The sequence below is a fragment of the Passer domesticus genome, chromosome 11 (assembly GCF_036417665.1).
Source record: "Passer domesticus isolate bPasDom1 chromosome 11, bPasDom1.hap1, whole genome shotgun sequence".
NCBI classification, from domain to species: Eukaryota; Metazoa; Chordata; class Aves; order Passeriformes; family Passeridae; genus Passer; species Passer domesticus.
The window spans coordinates 16,662,881-16,681,591 of NC_087484.1; the positions used below are offsets into that span (position 1 = coordinate 16,662,881).

At 44.0% G+C, this 18,711-nt stretch overlaps 2 long non-coding RNA genes across 3 annotated transcripts; both read left to right on the plus strand.

Moving 5' to 3' along the window:
* Positions 1 to 2,337: 2,337 nt before the first annotated feature.
* On the plus strand, positions 2,338 to 7,557 carry LOC135278558 (uncharacterized). Its single transcript, XR_010346020.1, has 3 exons — positions 2,338 to 2,490; positions 3,553 to 3,643; positions 7,398 to 7,557. It is a non-coding gene; the product is annotated as an uncharacterized LOC135278558 (long non-coding RNA).
* A 105-nt stretch (positions 7,558 to 7,662) lies between these two features.
* Positions 7,663 to 17,696, plus strand: LOC135278978 (uncharacterized). 2 transcript variants are annotated; one of them, XR_010346349.1, is made up of 6 exons: positions 7,663 to 11,170; positions 12,455 to 12,567; positions 12,736 to 12,942; positions 13,153 to 13,363; positions 15,221 to 16,256; positions 17,320 to 17,696. It is a non-coding gene; the product is annotated as an uncharacterized LOC135278978 (long non-coding RNA). The 2 variants fall into 2 exon arrangements; XR_010346348.1 differs by lacking the exon at positions 7,663 to 11,170 and having other exon boundaries at positions 11,859 to 12,567.
* The last annotated feature ends 1,015 nt before the right edge of the window (positions 17,697 to 18,711 follow it).

Genomic DNA, 18,711 nt, shown 5'->3' on the forward strand with positions numbered 1-18,711 from the left:
AGTTTGCCTAGTAAAATATACAGCGTAATTTGGTAATGTGTTTATTGGATTCCAGTAAAAGACTATGAGAAATTATCCAAGATTTTTGCTTCTTCAACTGAAATTTTCTTTCTTCTCTCTCTTTTTTCTTTTTTTTTTTCTTTTTGTTTGTTTTTCATTGCTTGGGAAGGTAGGTAATAATCTTGCAAGTTTTTGTTTCCTGAAAATGCTTCAAAAAAGAAATTCCTAGAAGCAGATTTGGGGTTTTCCCCTGAGTTAAGAAAGAAGGAAAACATTGTTGGGGTTTTTTTCCCTGAGTTAAGAAAGACTTCCTGAAGAACAAGGTATTTAGATACACTCATGGTTTCAAAAATTTAACTGTAGCTGTGAAACATATCTGACATCTTGCAGAATGATAAGAGGAGCCTGAGTTTACAGTAACTTACGATTCAAAACTGTCTTCAGTTCAGGGTTCAGATCAGTTCTGGGTTTGTGGATATGGTTTAAACCAGCAAAAACCTATTCTTTTTTCCTTGTGTGGTTGGTTTTCTGCCCGATTGGCAGCTGGAGCTCCACTCAGCTCCAGAGGTCAGAAAAATATCACCACTGATGTGAGGAAGAGAGGCAGGAGCATGCAGCCAGTGCCAGGGCAAGGAGAGCACCAGAGACGTCGATTTTAGGTTCACTTGCCCAGTGACAGAATTGCAGCCAAAGCAGCTGGGTAAAGCTCTGGGCACTCTCACCAGTTCTGCTGAGCTGGGACTCATGTGCTACCACGCCTGGCCACAGATGTGAAGAAAAGGAGAAGCAAGGCTGCTCAGCAGACCTGGGGCTGAGAATCACAAGTGTAGCCCATGGCTGCTTCTTAAAAGTACCTGCAAGCACCTTCACAATGTGAATCTACAGGAGATGAGTGAATTTCTTGAAAGAACCAACACCCTTCCTGGAAAAATTGCAACAGTTCAGAAAAGGTGAAAGTTGAGCACTGACTGACTTGTGTAATTTGATTAGCTCATCCTCTGAGACAGCAGGAGCTGCCATCCCCACCGTGCCAGGTTTAGGGCTATTTCTAAGTCTTGTGTTGTACTGGGAACTGCCATCATGTTTAACTCAATTGAGGACATGAAACCAACTGCAGTTTGGCAAGCCACACAGGCTGGAGCTAATTTTTGTTCTCTGTTAATTCACCTGCCTGTGGCTTTTTGTGCTGCCCAGGATATAATCAGCTTGCTCTGGAGATGCTAAGCATGTTTGTCTGGAGCTGGACTGATGCTGACTGATGGGCAATGTCATCAGCAATGTCATCTGGGCTGTCACAGCAGGCACAGCTGCTGGGCTGTGAGGTGGGCAGAGCCCAGGGCAAGGCTTCCCGTGGTTTCTGCATCCCTGAGTCTGAGAGGAGCACTGGAGGGGTCTTCACAGGTAAGGAACCAGTGGGGCTGACGTGCAGAAACCCTCCCATCAGCTCCCAGGGCAAACAAGGGAGCAAAGTGCTGGAAATGAAGGTGTGCTGTGGCACTTGCTTTGTGGAGCAGCCTCTGGGAGGGACGCTGCAAACCGTGATGAGTAAGAGTGGCCTGGAAGCTAAATCCCATCTAACTAAGGGTGTCAATTCATGAAACTGCTTAATCCCATTTAAGTGCAAGCTGCTTCCAACAGAGGTGGCCTCCTCACACCCCACATGAGCACTCCCACCCTCTCCCTTCTCTTGCCCCTGGGTGTCCCTGAGCTGTGAGGCTGACTCAGACCATGCTGTTCACCCAGTACAAAGCAGATGATGTTCACTGTAGGCTCAGTTTGTGTCAGGCCATAACTATGCATACAGGAATCTGACCCAGGAGGCTCCATCTCCTAGGGCTGAAGGAGAAATGTGCTCTGTTTGGTAGCCTTCACTTAGACTGGATTGCCTACAAAGAAACCGGACTGCACAGAAGTGAATAATGCTCAGGGCTGGACTGGATCCAGCAGCTCAGGAGACTAAAAATCAGAAAACCACTGAAAGTTTCTCTTCATTACTTCATGTAGGGAGCACACAAAACTTGGAGCCTTGCACCAAGTTCCAGTAAGCACGACTGCAAACGAGGAGCCTTCTTTTGGAAATATCTTCTTTTTGGAAGAAACCAGCCAGCCAAGGATGGTTTGATGGGTTTGCTGATACATTTATACAAGTGAACAGCTGGGAGGCCAGGAAGGAGCTTTGGTTTCCAGATAAATGTCCTTTCCCACATTCACTTCATTACTGAGCACAGCTCACTTCCATTTCCTTTCCTGTTCTTTGCTTCTGTTTCAGGACAGGGATCAGAAGGGTTGGAGAGGGGCTCAGTGCTCGCACAGCGCTGCAAGGGAACACAACCCAAAATAAAAACTCTTTCATCACTGCTCTTCTTATGCCTTCATTTTAAACACAGCTTTTCCATTTCAGATGCGAACACATCCCAGGTTTATCACCTCTGGTTTCTGGAAAGGGGCATTTGTTTTGGGAAACAAGTGGAAGAGCAGCATTCTGCCAGGGTAAGTTCCCAGTTTCCAGCAATCTGTTGCACGGGTCCTGGCTGGCAGAGCACAAGATTGCTTCTCTGTGCTGAGAAGCCTGTGGTGATTGCTTCTTCCAGGCTTGTCTCATGAGTGTGCCTGCAGAGTGGTAACAAAAGGTGTTACAAAACTTCTGGGAGCAGCAGCAGACCAGGGAAATTTTAAGAAGACATAGATGGGAACTGAAAGTGAGAGACAGAACAATTTAAACTTCTTGGTTTAAATTGTGATGCAAAAACCAAAACAAAACCAAAAAACCCCAAACCAACCAAAAAACCCTGCAAAACCTCAGAGAACTCAGGACATAAAAGTAAGGATAAAAGCCAAAAAAAACCATGGGAGTTCTTCTTGCAGCTTCTCCTCCCCTGTCCTGCTCTCCCTGAGCTCGGTGTGGGCGTGCTGCTGCTCTGCACTCTCCCTGCAGAGAGTCCCACACGCTCTCCTGGCATGCTGCTGCAGGAGATGGCTCTGGCACACAGCTAGAGACTGCCCAGCTGGGCATTGCCACAAGTGCCCTGCCTGCCAGCCCAGCAGCAGGCACCCAAGCCAAGGAGCATGGCCTGTGTGTGGCATCAGAGGAGCTTCCCCGGGCCGGGGTGTTGTGGTGAAAATCAGATGATAAAGAGAGGTTTGGGGCTCTCTCCGTGCCCAGATAACACAGCTCCCCACGACAGCCTGTGGGGTCTGTGAGAGCTCCCCTCTGCAGCTCAGGATGTGCACCTGCCCCTGCCCACTGTGGCACAGCTCCATCCCAGGCTGCAACTGAGGCAATTCCCAGGGGCACAGGGAGGGCAACAAGTCACTGGCACAGAGCACAACTCCTGGCACACCTGGAGAGAGCTGAACAGGTACTGAGCAGTGCTGGACTCCAGGCTGCACACTTAACAGTAAAAGCCATTATCACACCAAGTAAATACATTAAAAAACTTTACTTCAGGTGACTTTATCTAGTAATGTACCATTGTTGAAGTCTTTAGTGAGTACCTTCTCTGGAAAACACTGATCCTTTTTTTTATTATTTTTTATTATGTACTATTCCAGAAATGTCATCCTATTTCCCACTGTCACACAAAGTGCCCGAGGCTGTGATTGAAAAATCTTGTGAAAAGACTCATATTCTGTTTCTAATCAGGTATGTTTCTGTCTTTAGAGTACCTGCTAGTTTCTTTTTGCCTGCATGACATTTCTATTTTGATCTAAGCTCTTCTTTCCCTCCCCCTGTTGCAGTGCCTCTGTCTCCATGGCCCATTTCTCCTTCACAAGTTGTTAATGTGAAAAAATTACACTGCCCCATACCTGGGCAGGTCAGCTTCAAGCACTCCTGAATCACAGCTTCAGCCCATGTTTACGGTGGCTAACAATGAAAAGTGTTTTTACGCTGAGGATAATGGTGTATTTGCACTGTAAGATAAACCTTAGATGTAAAAATCATTATTTATTTAATAGGCACATCAAAGAATACCACGGGAGAAGGGAATTTCAAAGTTTCCCAGAATAATTAGATTTCTGCTATTATGTGAGGTATTTTTTTTCTCCTGACTCAATAATAATGAGTAATAGAAGTGTAGTTCTCAGAAATCATTCAAAGCATTACTAGACTGAGAAGAAAAAAAAAGAGGAATAGTTTCCTTAGGAGCTAGAAATCTAGTAAGCGACAGGACTGCACAGCTAATGAGAGAAAGAAAGGTCTGACTTGGAGCAGACTGCAGCACTTCCGAAACCTGAGACAGATTTTCTCCGAGGAAGGAGGAGAAGTACCATTGGGAAAGCTCCTTGCTTAATTTCCTATGGTCCTTTCCTTAATTAAATGCATATTTAAATAAGCAGGAGCTCAGTAGTGGAAGTATCCTATAGCATCATTGTGCATTGTGCTCCACGGTACAGAAGCACCACTGAGGGCAGCCCTGGCCCCAGCACTGCACATTCGAGGTAGGGAGTGCCACAGAAAAGACATCCTTTGTGGATCTCCCCTTACAGATTTGTCAGAAGGCCTTTCTAAAGCCTCTGATGACTGACTGTGAAACAAGGCCCCAGTTGATTAAGAAAGCGACTGGCTTGGCGGAAGAATGAGCTCCTCAGTTTAAATTCAGCCTGGTTTCCGTTTTCTGCCTCCTCTCCATGGCTCGAAGTTTTTTAACCCTTTGCTCTGCCTGGCTGAGCCCTGGCAGGATGTGGGTGCCCATGGCTGTCCTGGCAGGCAGCACCTCGGGCTGGGCTGAGGCCGTGCCCCCGAACCCCAGGCTGGCAGGCAGGGCTCGTGGGACAGCTGGGTGCCCAGGAGCACAAAGGAGGAACCAAGGCAAGAGGGCATCCAGCAGCGAAGGAAGGCTCACACAAGAGCCTTTTTTCCATTTTTCTCATAGCACTTTCAAGTGCTATCAAATACAAAGGTATATTTTCCTTTGTCCTAAATACTGTATTATAAAAAAAAAAAAAAAATCTGTTTCAAGTGGCCCAAAGTATATGGCTGAAAGCTTTTCAGAGATAATAATCTGCAGGTGTGTTCCAGCCCTAGACAGTGATGGATCTGCTGCAGGGAGTCCTTCCAACAAAGAAAGGGGCTCCTTCTTGTGGGATGTGCAACACAGCAGGAATGAAAAGCTCGAAAGAATATTTATCTATGTACAGGTGACAAAGATAGTGTCAGCTTAATTTTAAAATCAATACAGGCATTGTAATTATTTCTAATAGCAGGAAGCAAGACTCTGATGTCCCTTGTCATTAGGGCTGGTGAAGTCAGGACAGGGAACATAAGTGGGAGATTACTTCAGGACAGGAGAGAAAGGCCAGTTTAGAGTATAGATCCCACCAGATGGATTTTTAATGTGTCAGAAGAAGTAAAAAGGAGGCTTATCCCCAATACAGTACAGGACTTTTGAGAGAATAATACTAACAATAGCATATGCAACTGTCATAAGGAAATTTTTTTCTGGACCAGCTCCAAGAAATAAGGTCTGGACCAAAAAAAAATCCCTCCAATAACATGTGTGATAAATATAATACCTTCTTAAAACTAGAAAGAGAAGTAGAAAGGCTGGAAAGAGCACTATTGTGCATGACTTTTGTGGTATTTTTGTGGAAAACTGACTAACAAGCACATGATGTGCAGCTTGGGAGAGTGGGGGGAAAGTGCTGGGACAGAAACCTGAGTTTCCTGAGAAATTATTCTGACTGACATTAAAACAAACTCGGTTCACACATTTTTAGGATAAAAACTCTCTGCCAGATTTCTAATGAAGAGGTAGCCATGATCAAGCACAAGAAGCAGAGGCATGGCAAAGGTTTTTAAAACTGGCAACATACTGAAGAAAGTCTATATGGAATATATTGGCTCCAACAGCAATATTGAAACAGCTGTTGAATTTCAGGCTGAAAAAGCATAAAATATTGAGAACTGGTAACACAAGCTTGAATTCTGAAATATTTGTGTGACAAGCAGAAGAGAAACTCATTAGGCAGCTGAAAATGTCACAGACTAATTGTTTCATTTTGTTAGCTACCCTCTGTTTCCATGCATATCAAAAACCACTCATAAAGATGGGGAATATTCAACTTTTTAGGAGCAGTAGTAGACTCTGTGACATCTGAGCACCTCCATGCTCCAAGTTCTTGCTGTCTGGCACCACAGTAAAGAAATGTCACTATTCCCATTTTACAGACAGGGGGATAGATGGAAGCAAATGAAATTATTTCCTAAAGGTTGCACCTTGTTCACGGTCAAGGACTGAACCCAATCCCCAAAGAACTAGCTAAATCTTTGGCCACTGGAGGTGTGGGGTTTTTTCTGAGTTGTGAAATGGGTCATTGTTAATAATCCAGAATTGTTACTCTTTTCTCCTTTGACAGATTTAAGGGTTTTCAGTGCCACCTCCTCGTTCTCTCGTATTTTATATAGAGCATGCTCTGCATATTTGGTTGAAAGCCAAGCGTGCCTCAGTTCCCCATCTGCTCTTTTTATGTTGCAACTTCTCTCCCATCCCACCTCTGCATTGTCTCTTATAAGTGTATCTCTAATCTCAAGCAGTGCTCAGCAAACCCAGATACCAGTGTCACAAGGGGTGGCTGCAGCAGCAGTGCCCTCAGGGTGTCCACAGTGCATCTGTGGGAAACTTGAGCAGCCCTAAAACACATCACTGGGTGTTTGAGATTATTTTCAAGAACCTTCACTAAGCATCCACCAGGAATAGGGAGACAGCTGTTAACACTCCAGAAATACCAAGTGAAGGTTTGAATGCCAATCCAGAAAAGGAGTTGAAAATATAGTAGATGATTTATCAAGGGCATATTGGAGAAGTGTGAATAGAGATGGTGCTGTCATGATGTATCTTAAAGTGCCTGATATTCAAATGACTGCTTAGAGATTTCCAGTCAGACATGGCAGAATCCATGATAATTGCCAGTGTTAAGGGAGTCTCTGTTAAATGGGCACCAAAAGGAAAATGTGAAGAGCTGGAAGACAAGGAGATTTGTTGAGGACAAAGGAATTTGGCTGATTTGGTTTGCTTTGTGAAATTTTTTGTTTGGTATTGGGATTTTTGTTTGCTTTTTTTTTTAGTTTTGATTTTTAAAATATGTCAATGGAAGTTGTTATAAAGAATAAGAAGAAAATGGCATTTAGCACTATCCCACTTGCTAGCAGTGGCAGTTCTCCCACTCTACATCCAGAAAGGATGGAGAGAGGACTGGGGTCTGGGCATGGAGCAGTGAGTGTGGTGGGGACTAAAGCAAGAGTATCTGCTGCTTTTATTTCCCCTGTTTAGGAAAGATGGATGCAGGATCAAAGGAGCTGCTGGCACTGCTTGAGTGATCCATAAGCTCGGTTTTGTCTTCGTTGTTTGGAGTTGGCTTTTAGCTTCTGCTGCTCTAGTACTGCACTCTTTTGACAGGAACTTAATAAAAGCAGAAGTCAGCTGCTCTGAGGGACCCATGTGTCCCACCTGGGAGCACAGTCCAAGTCCCTCTGGTAAGTAGCTGGCCATGTGTGGGCACAGATGCCACTTCTGTGCACACAGCTGCCATGCCAATGCCAAGAGATGTGGTGTGTGTGAAGAGAAAACTCAAAATTCGAGTCTTGAAGGTATGGGGGTCATTACCAGAGATGTAATGTACCTTGAATCTCTTTAATAACAGTGTCTTAGAACAAGATGATCACAAAAAGAGACCAGCAAGGTTCTGTGCATCTTGAATACAGTGTATGGATCCTGGGCTCTGACTCTGATGTTGGGTAATTACTTATTTCTATGCAAACTGGACTCCAAATGCTGCTGAACTGGAATTCAGTTGTCCTGTGTTACTCTGCAAGTGTGAACAGACCACTCCTGAAAGGTGAGGGAGATCTGTGGTGTTTGGTGGCTGCCTGACACTGGTTCTACACACATGTGAAAAGCTGGGGTCAGACTTGCTGTATTTGACTGAAACAGGCTTAAGAAAAATGTCTTTGTTTTGCCTCTGAAAGGAAATAATATCCAGTAGGCAGTTCTCTGTTCTTGATGACAGTGAGCACTCAGTACAAGTGATGTAATATTAGATTGCTCAACACTTAACATGGAGAAAAAGCTTATAAAAATTGGATATGTGAATATTTATTGAGAGAAACCATGGCAAGCTACCAGGAACTCCTCTGTGACAGAAATAGCCACCCTAGGAAAGCAAAGTCCAGAGCACCTCTGAGGATAGTGCTGTCCAGATGTGATAGTGAAAAATGGTTTCTCTAGAAGCACAGGGAATCTGAAGTGCTCTTGGAAGAATTGGATGGATGAGACATGCTGGTGCTCTGAGCTCTCTCTATTTTAGGCCCAATACCCAGGCTTTCTCCTACAAGTTACTAAACCCTTGCTTTGATATGTGCCATTTATTTAACACAAATGATTGTTCAGCCTGAACAAATACCAGGCACAAGGGGCAGGCATGAAGACACCAGGTAGGAACACTACCTTTGGTCTAGTGTATGAAACAAGTGGGAAATTCCTCAGACAAGCTGAATTTGCTTTATGCAGCTCATTGCCATCTGGATTACCTTCCTGCACCTTCCTGATTATATGATTGCCAAAACAGCTTCCTCTGATGCCACAGGACATGAGAATGATAACGTAAGTCCAGGGCAACATCAGGTGTCTGACTCCTGTTGCTTCACACACCATGTGCCCCTTACCCCTGCAGGCACAGTTAGAAGAACCCTCTGTGAGGGTTATCTGCAGATATTTGAGCCTGGGCAGGTGTTTGACATGGCCCTCCATGACCTCTGAACCACAGAGTGCACCAAATGAGCTGCAGATATTGGCTGCTTCATGGCATTGTTACCTGGGGGAGGCACATCCACGTTCTGCTGCAGAAATACAGCTCTCTGTCAATTATCCAGGAACTCATGAAGGCAGAAACCTTCATCCATGTATTTATGATCCTTGAGTAAGTGACTCTGGAGACAAGCTGAAAGGAACCATCATTTCTGGGGTGATCCTCTCTCCTCGAGCACTGACAGCTTTCCTGAGTGCTGTCATCCCAAGGGAGGGCACTGGGGCTACCCCATCAATCATTCCTGAAGTGTTGTCAAGCCTGAAGGGGCAAGAGCAAGCCTGAGCCAAGGATGCTGCTGCCTGTGTGGGAGCTTTCTGACTGAACAGCTCATCCACTGGGCCCAAATGGTGCAACTGGAAAACAAAGCAGCAAAATCCTCTCTGACAAAAGTGGATGGAGGCAAGCCAGGACTAGAACAAAACAAAAGCTGCATATAAAATATAGATCATCTCAGCCCAGTTTAAAAAAAATAGGATTCTTGTGTGGCCAGGGTAGTCCATGCAGTGATGGGCACAGAGAAGGCTTGGGAATTTGGACCTTGATTTATGTCCCCTCTTATGACACTGGAACACAGTGGGGAAGACAGAACTATCAATCCAGCACAACAAAAATAGAAAAAGTCATGTTTTTCTTTTAGAAGAAGGGGATGTGGGACAGCCTCTGGTTCACTGTGTCCTGTCTTGGTTAAGGGGTAGCTTTAATCTCTGGTCTGCTGGGCTGTGTGTGTTTGGGGTGAAAAGGTGCTGACCCAGGGAGGACCCTGAGAGAGACTTTGGTGCAGAGCTGAGGTTTTCTGAGACTGGTCCATGAGCCCACCAACTTATATGTGGTTTCAGAGTGCAGACAGCCTACACAGCTTGGAGACTGGAACACACCCCCAGAACTGTTATGATAGCTGTGGAAATGACAGTCACTCTCTGTGGAGCCACAGCAAGATGGATCACTGTGCAACATCCTCTGTTCAGGAAGGGATACTCCTGGTGCTTGGGCCCCAGCCAGAGGTTCAGACTTGGGAGGGAAATGTGCTCCACCAGAGCTGTTCAGCCTCACACCACGACTTCAATGTGCCTAATTACTTCCTAATTACTGGGGGAACCATGGGCTGGTGCAATTGTCCAAGCTCCCACCTTCTGGCAGGGTGAAAGGTGACCAGCCTGGGACAGGCTGAGCATCTTCCCTCGCTTTCCTGCTAGGATCCATGATGGGTGCATCTGCTGAAGGCTCAGAAAGAGAAGGAGTTTGTGCTGGTGCGGGAGGGAAAGGACAAGCAGAGACAATCTCGTGTGTGGCAGGGGCTGGCCTTGGCCATCTGGACAGAGTTTGAGCTGGCACTGCCACCCAAAAGGACAGAAATAAATGAAGTGGGTGGGAAGTTGTGGAGGATAACCACAGGGCAAGAGCATGGGCTGCATCTGTCCACAACACCCACACAACATGGGAATGGCACTGCTGAGGCCTGGGAACACTTCAGCATCCTGTGTGTTCCCCGCTTCCTCTGTTTTTCCCTTGTGGTATCATTCCCTGTGAGCACTGACCTGAGCAGATGTGGCGTATTTAAGCTTCAGACTAGCTGGTTGTACTAAAGAAATGTCTTTTGTGATTAAAGGTGCCTGTTCTGTTATTGGTAGTTGTAAAAAAATTTTCTGAACCTTACTGTTTCTCTATTTTTTAAGAGTATCTGTCTCCCATAGTGCTGCTGGGTTTTACCTTTTAATTACAAACAAACAAACCAATCCCCAAACAATATTTATGTCATATGTTTTTATACATTCACCATGGATTGTAATGTATTAAACCTTTCTTACAGACTGACTGATAGTGGGTAGTTGGTCTTATAGTCCTAAAGCAGAGTAGAAACCAAACTTAAAGAATTAGATTTCACCTGGTTTTTTGTTTTTTTTTTTTTTGTTACATACATACCACTCCTCCAAAGCAGACTGCTCTTGTACCTCAGAAAATGGAGACATTAATTCACAAATTAGTGTGGCATTACTAAAACAAACTCCACCCTCTTCTGAAAGAATGAGTTTGAATTGTGAACCATTCAGCCTACTTCTGCCTTCAGAAAATGAAATGCCACAAACTTCAGAAACTTGAAATTGTTAGCTTGGACTCCATCTCCAGGAGGGGGACAGGGGAAAGGACCTTTCCCATCAAGTCTTAAATTAATTCTTTAAACTTTGAACCAGTTAATCCTGTCTTTATTGTTGTTGGAGCACAAACTGACTCAGTGGGATGTCTGGACTGAACCATAGGCAAGAATCTCTCCTCCCAAGCAGAGAGGATTCCTGGGAGAAGCTCATGCTGGAATGCAGAAGGGAGTGGGCAAACCCAAGACACTGAGGCACCAAATACCCCAGAGGTGGTGAGTGGAGAAATAAATAGGTGAAACTAGAAAAAGAATGTCAATATGATGGTAGGTGCTTTATATATAGAAAACTTTTATATCTATCTATGTATATATATAAATATAAAAAAAAACCTCACCTTATCCAGAGCTGAGTTTTTAATTGCCAAGCCTTAGAGACCTAGAGAGGTCACAAAAAACCTGACAGAAAGCGCAGAAGATGAAGATCATTAGCATGATTAGAGTTCAAGTGCAGGCAGGAAAATAAAGAGACCAGAAATACCTTGCTAAGAAATAACAGGGTTTTCAAAGCAAGCCTTGAAGTATGTTTATTAGTGGAAAGGCAAGAAACCTTTACTTTTAGCCAGAGACTGCCTGATCTGCCATCTTACACATTATTTTAGCACCACTACCAAAGCCAGATTTTGTGTGTGTCACTTCAGCTTGCAAACTCAGAAGCTGCCTTTGCTTTGGGCAGAGGCAGGCTAAGGTTTGGCTGAGGGGTCAGGTCTGGCAGCCCTGCGATGAGGGAGGATTGTGGCAGCAGAGAGCTGGAAGTGCCACGCCTGGGGCAAGCCCTGGTGCACAAAGTGCAGCCAGGCTGGCTCAGGCAGGAGCCAGGGACGTTGGCATTGTGCCCTGGCTGCTGCTGGGCTTCCCTGCTGCCCCAGCGGCCAGTGATTACAGGCTGCAGCTGCTAATTCCCTCAGAGGGTGGTTCAAACCTTGGGGCATCACAGCCATGGCATTTCTCTTCTGGACTCTGTCCTGTAGCTGTTCACTGCTGGCCCATGGCTTGCCTTCTCCAACAGGCTCAGCAGCAGCCTGTTTATCCAAGCAGGTTGAAACCAAAACCCTGAACCTTGTTCATCTCTACAGGCCTCTGAAAGAGAACAGTAATCAAAATTCATTTCATATTCGTGGCCTGACTATCAGAACTTATCGTCAGATCTTGTATTTGTGGGGTTCCCAGACAAAGGAAGGAATGATGCATCTGACTCCATGTTCTTAGAAGGATAATTTATTATTTTATGGTACTATATTATATTAAAGAATACTATACTAATCTACAATAAAGAATACAGAAAGGATACAGACAGAAGGCTAAGAAGATAATAATGAAAACTCGTGACTCTCTTCAGAGCTCTGACACAGCTCAGCTGTAATTGACCAATAAGTCAAAACAATTCACATGAAACCAATGAAACAATCACCTGTTGGATAAACAATATCCAACCACATTCCAAAGCAGCAAAACACAGAAAAAGCAAATGAGATAATATTGTTTTCCTTTTTCTCTGAGGTGTCTCAGGTTCCCAGGAGAAGAATCCTGGGCAAGAGGATTTTTCCAGAAAATATGACTGCCACACTCAGAGGATACAATGTACTTGTTAGCCCCAAAAGCCACTTGAATGGGTGGGTAAAACACAACAAAACCAAAAACCTGAATTCCTAATCTGTAAATCTCTGGAGAGAATATTAGTTTTTTATTGTTTCTCTATCAATAAAATGCAGGAAGTAGTCCTAAATGCCTCACCTCTACAACTTGCCATTATTTATCTTATCAAATGTCCTTTCTTCCAGGCTTTTTGGTTTGCTCCTGCAAATAGATTATGCAAACATGTTCAGCATATGGAGCAGAACAGATCCAAACTCTGTTCAATCAAATGCAAAGTGCCTTTATGTGCTGCTGCTGCAGAGTGTGAACTCTCAGAGAAGGCAATGCACTGAACTGTATTATGAACTGAGAGGATGAAAACACCCAGGTAGTCTTGGAAAAATGGTTAATCAGTAAGTATTCACTGGAGTTGGCAGGCAAGCACATTTTACAAATGCTTGTTTCATAAATATTTATTTTAAGAATTGAATTTTGGGAGTTTTCAGACAAAAGAAGCCATAAAACAGTGAAGAGAAACTTCAAGATTGAAATTCTTGTGTGATTTTTTTTTTTCTTTGCTTTATATTCCTTATAACCTCTTTTCTTCTTTTTCATTTTCAAAGAACTGAAGAAACTAAAATCTACAAAAACCAGTCTCAGGCAGAATGTGGAGCCAGAGCCAGGTATCCAGAAGAATGAGTCAGTAATAAAGAAACCTACAGCTTGTAACCAAAATGCCTCGAGCTGTTTGCTTTAAGTTATCTTGAATAAACTATGTGTTGTGTATTTCCTGAAGAGCATGACCAAAAACTCACTGAGACCATGGATCTCCAAGTAAGTTATGGCTAAAAGCCTGACTAATGTTTTATGTGTTTTTTGGTGAATTTCCAAAAGAATGTTTGTTTGTTTTTACTCATTTCTTACTCATGAAAAAAAAACAACCAACAACCCAGTGAACTTAAGTAGGGTTTACAATACAGGATTCATTTTTCATTTGTTAGAGAGCATTTCCTCTAGACTGTAGACAAATTGTTTCCCGGCACAGAAAAATCTGTATTGATGTGGTCAAGATTTAAAATTTAGCAATGTACTTCCTCTACTGGGGATGTTCTGAATTTCTTCAGTGCAGTGAATCATTTTGGTGGTGGAACCAAACTCAACTTACTTATGTTGAATGGCAAAAGAACAACAAAAACTTTCCCAAATTTGAAAATATCACTGAAAAAGAATAAAAGCACAATTGTCTTCAGCCATTATGGGCTGCCCTAATTTGAATCACATGGGAAAATGCTTTGTTAATGGCTTTCTTCCTTTACTCTTCATTGGCAACAAACCAAACCAAACCCTTTTTTTGTTGTTTTCCTTTATGCATTGTCTTTCCATCTGGTTTTAGAAGAAGCTGGTCCTGCGGGTTAGCAAAGATTTTGAAGTACTGGAGATCTGGGGTCATTTCTGCAGATGTTCATAACAGCCATGGGCTGACCACCTCCATTACTGTTCTGGAAAATGGGAATATTCCACTTTACCTCATGAGGCTGTTGCTAGAAAATCTATTTATTGCTGTAAGATGTCCAGCTACCAGAGGATTATTTAAGGCATATATACAGTTTGTATTTTTCCTTACAAGCATGTTCTGTGTAGAGTTTAAGCTAATAAGTCCCGATGATGATTTATGATGAGGAATTCACTCTTAAGAGGAACAAATTTGAATAGATTTAAATACATACACGTAAAAGAAATATGTGCAGCCTCCCAGAACTCTTTGAAATATAAATGTGAGAATTCCTTTAGGTATAGTGCTGGAAGCCTTCGTGTCAGACCATATTGTCAGGTGCCAGGCAGAAGGAGCCAGCCAGACTCACTGATTTATGCAGCTTTCTGCTGGAAGACCCCAAAGACTGCAACCCTCTATTGCTCTCAGCCACGGGGCAGGAGGTGGGACCAGCTCCATTAATGCCTCCTTCAGCTTTTAAACCCAAGCAGAAGGTTTATTCCCATGTGCTCTGGACCTACAGTCTTTTGTTTGCTTTTCTATACCAGCTTCTCCATGTTTGATATTCATTTTATTCCCTTCCTTGGAGTATTATTTACAACTGAAGAGCAGAATGTTATAGGCTGAGCTGACAGGGTACTAAATATAGAAAAAGCAGGGCAGTTCCCCACTCTAATCATCTCCTTCTGCTTTTATGTAGATAGTAAATGATGGGCCACAGAGGGAATTGCCATTTGTCTCTAGGAAATACATGTCAAAGGAGTTTAAGCGCTACATCCTGCCCACACGGGGAAGTTAATTTAGGCTTGACGCAGCAGTGCTGGCTTTTCCTAGCACTGAGGAGTTGCAGATGAGCTCTTTAGTCCTTCAGCTGAGTGCCATAGAGACCGTGGTTTTGAATAGAGTATTTACAATGGCAAATGGCACCATTTCTAGCCTGAGGGAACAGTCAAATTTCAGCCAAGACCCGGTGCCATTCATGCACATCATCCCCCTCGCTGCCCTGCGTCTGTCTGAGCTTGGGAAGCAGCCCTGCCTTGGCCGGGCTGGGCTCTGCCCCACCAGGAGCCGGGCCAGCCTCGGGGCTGCCATTTGCTGTTTCTGCGTTGGGCTCGCTCCTCTGACTTGCCTCCCCTGAGCCAGCTGACTTGCCTGGGCTTTTTTCCCTCTGCCAAGTCTGCTTTGCTGCCTCCTTTCAGGTCTGGAGCTGTTCTGCTGCCTGCCCTTTTAACAGCTGTCCAAGTGCGCAGGAAGAGTTGAACCAACACTAAAACCTTGCCAGCTCTGCTCACTTGGGTCCTACAACCTCAACACAGTGCGCAAACGTTTAAGCAGCAGCTTCGCTGATGGGACTTAGCCCTAAATCCACACAAATCCAAGGTAATCTGGAAGCAGCTCACTGCTGCCTTAGTATCAGCGTGAGACGGGGGCTGAAGGAGCTGGGAGCTCTGTGCGTGCCTTGACAGGGAAAGTTTGTGATCTAAAGGTTTCAAAATCTGCATAATGAAAACTGCCAGAAAGTTTAGTGCAGCAGTTCTGCTTTTCCCCGTGCAGAGCTACAGGGCACAGGTTAAGGCTCAGCTCCAAGAAGAATGAGGAATTGCAATGCAAAGGAGCAGAGATGCTGAGTACAAGGATATCAGTTAAACTTTCTGACCAGCCTAAGGGTTCTTCATGTATTTTATCCGCTGGCTGACTAATGTAAAATACAAAAGTATTCTGCCTGGCAAGGCAGGAGCAGAACTGCAGTCTCCACCCTCCCAAAGGATGACTTAAATACGAAGCTACGATGCTGTGTTCTTCCTTTCCTTCTGCCTGCTCAAATGCATTTTTAATTCTTTAATGCAAAGTAGGAAGGCACCAAAATCTCTCTCTCCAGAAAAGCCTCAGAGAGGGTAGACAGAAACTTCTCCTGGGAACACCAGCAACTCTCCTCCTGCCTTCACTGGAATTAAAATCACACTCCCTGTGTTCTAAGTGACCACCTAACCCTGAGGTACAGGAAGAATGGGGTGCTACCTCCTCCCTAGCTGTGAGCTGGAGCACAGCACCAGGCACTGTGGTATTTTTTACCTAGGCAGTCTCAGCAGTGACCAGTCACCCAGTGAGCCAAACCACCAGCCTGACTGTACAGGAGTGTGGGCAAGAGCAGAAGCTCAGGCTTAGCTCCCCAAGGGATGTGAGCTCTTCATGGTCCACTCTGGATTTAGACATTCTTTGTGAAGTGGCCATTTGGTAAGAATTCTCTTATACTCTCGTGAATGTACAAAATACAGATGATTCTCGTGGTCTATAAAACCCAAAAACTGGACACACTGTTTACTTCAGTATTTGCTCATTACAGGCAAAGCATTCCAGAGTTGCTCCTCCTGAGCTGCTAAGGCCACCTGCTTTGGTGATTGTGTTTTAAGCCTGCTGTGTCCCAAGGCACCAATACTTCTCAGTTAAAATACTGCAGATGAACACAATGAAAGCCAATAAAAAATCCTCCAATTCCAAAGAATTGTTGATTGGACATGTTTCCTTATTTCTGACACCAATGAAGGCAGCCTGCTTGTTTGCAAGGGTGAAACAGAGTACAAACTTTTTAATCCTCAATCCCAAATTCACCTAAAAGATTTAGGGCCAAATATTCCTCTTATTTACACCAGTGTAAATTTAGGGAAATTTCATCCAACTTAATGTACTGCCAGTACTGTACTGGTGGATTTTGCCTCAGATCTCATTATTTTTGGGTTTTTATTTATATTCAGCCACTGTGTGTATACACAGATACAAAGCAGTAATTTTTGCCAGCAAGAAGAGAGTGGAGTTTGCTATATAAATCGGTATTTCTCAGTCAATATGTTGCAACCCCTGAAGGGGTTATAAAAACCATCTGGGGGCTTGTAAAGAACTGAAAATTTTATAACAATCTAAAGCAAAGAAAATGTCATTTCTTCTATTCTCCAAGGAGCAGCACCATTCTCTTGGCAACCTGTCAAAACCATACATGAAACAATAAATTCTTTAGGCTTATCACTTTTACCATATTTTTTTTTTCTTTAGCTTTATAAAACATGGATGAGAACTGGGAAGTTTCTCCTTTTTTCACCTTTTATGTAGGATTTCCTATCTGCACTGCTTGAGAAATGTTGCTTTCAAATTTTTGGCCTCAAAAGGCAGTAAATTTCTTTAAGGGCCTCCGCCTTGGTCTTCTCCTAACCTGCTTGTTAAAACTACAGCCTATTTTGTCAAGCTTAGGCTTGTTTGTGTTGGAGCCAGTTTTTCTATTTCACTGTGACTTTCTGCCTGTCAGTTTCCTCTTTCAGCCTAAATCATACAGGGAAAAATCAACATGTCCCTTTGTGGGAAGAGATGTTTTGCATCAAGTGGAAAAATGGATGAGATTTCCTGTATCCTCATTAGCAATGTGGTGTACGGTTTGAAATCTGCCCTTTCTAAGGTGAGATACCATCTAAGAGCCTCTCTGCTTTTAAGTGTAGCCTCACAGCACATACAACTTGTCAGTGAATTTTGCTTTCATGTACACATCTTTCATCTCTGTGCATAGGTGCTTATCTATGAAATTAATTCTAGTAGCAACCAAATGTGTCCCACCTAAAGGAATCAGATAATAAATTCAGGGGGGAAAAAAGCTCATTGTTGTTTTTTTCCCCTTCCAGGATGAGATGCCTCACAGAAGGACTGGGCAGGCAGCAGAGCTGGTGGGGCTCTGAGACCCTGAGTGGCGTGGAGGGAAAAGGAGGGGATGGCAGTGCTCTCCTTTTGGCAGCTGTTTGGTTGGGTGGGCAAATCTCCTGCAGCTTCACCTCAAACTCCTCTTGACTTCAGCTATTTTTGCCTGATTTCCACAAATTAGTTCTAGTAGGTGTGGCGCCTCACTCTTTCCAATAAGCCTGACTTGTTAACTGTTTAGTGGGCACAAATTTGATCACCTAAGCCACTTGCTGAGGAGAAGGAACAGTGTCTTGCCTGGGTGGGAGGTGATGCCCAGAGCCAGGAGCTGAATGAGCTGTGGGCGATGTGGCAACAGCTAAGGGGAGGAACTGCACTTCTGGCTTTTACTCTTCAGCTCCAGCTACACCGGGCTGGAACTGTGCTGTCCAAACCGGCTGGAATCAAAACTTGGACAATTTCATGTCATTTTCATGTGCTTGGAACACAACTTCCTTTTCCCTGTCCCATTTCTACTGAAGACAGACTACAAAGTCTGCACGTGCAGAGGATGGCTTCGGATCCAAGCTGAGGGTGTTTGGGGGCTTGGTTCTTGGCTTAGGTCTTCAGGCTGTCAGACTAGAACCAGGATTCCTGCTCCAAGTTCTGAGTTCAGCTAGCTAGTCAGGGTCTAGCTCTTCAGCTACCTTCCAGATGCCTGATTGTACCAAAATGCTCCTAAAATCATTCTGTGGTGTTTTCCCATGTGGTTTGCATGATGCTGAGTGGTTGGGCAAGAGATCTGACATGGTCTATGCAGCTTTCTGCCTTCGTGCCTGAGGGAAAATGGATACCCAAGGGTTGTCTCTGCTAATATGAAAAATCATGCAAAAGGTGGCTGTTGGGTATTTTTGTGGGTTTCTTGGTTTCTTAATTAATCTCTATTTTCAATTCAGAAATGTATCTGTGTATGAAACATTTTGGGAAAAGAAGCTAAATTTTAATTAACATTTAAAAATCGAGCTGGTTAGTA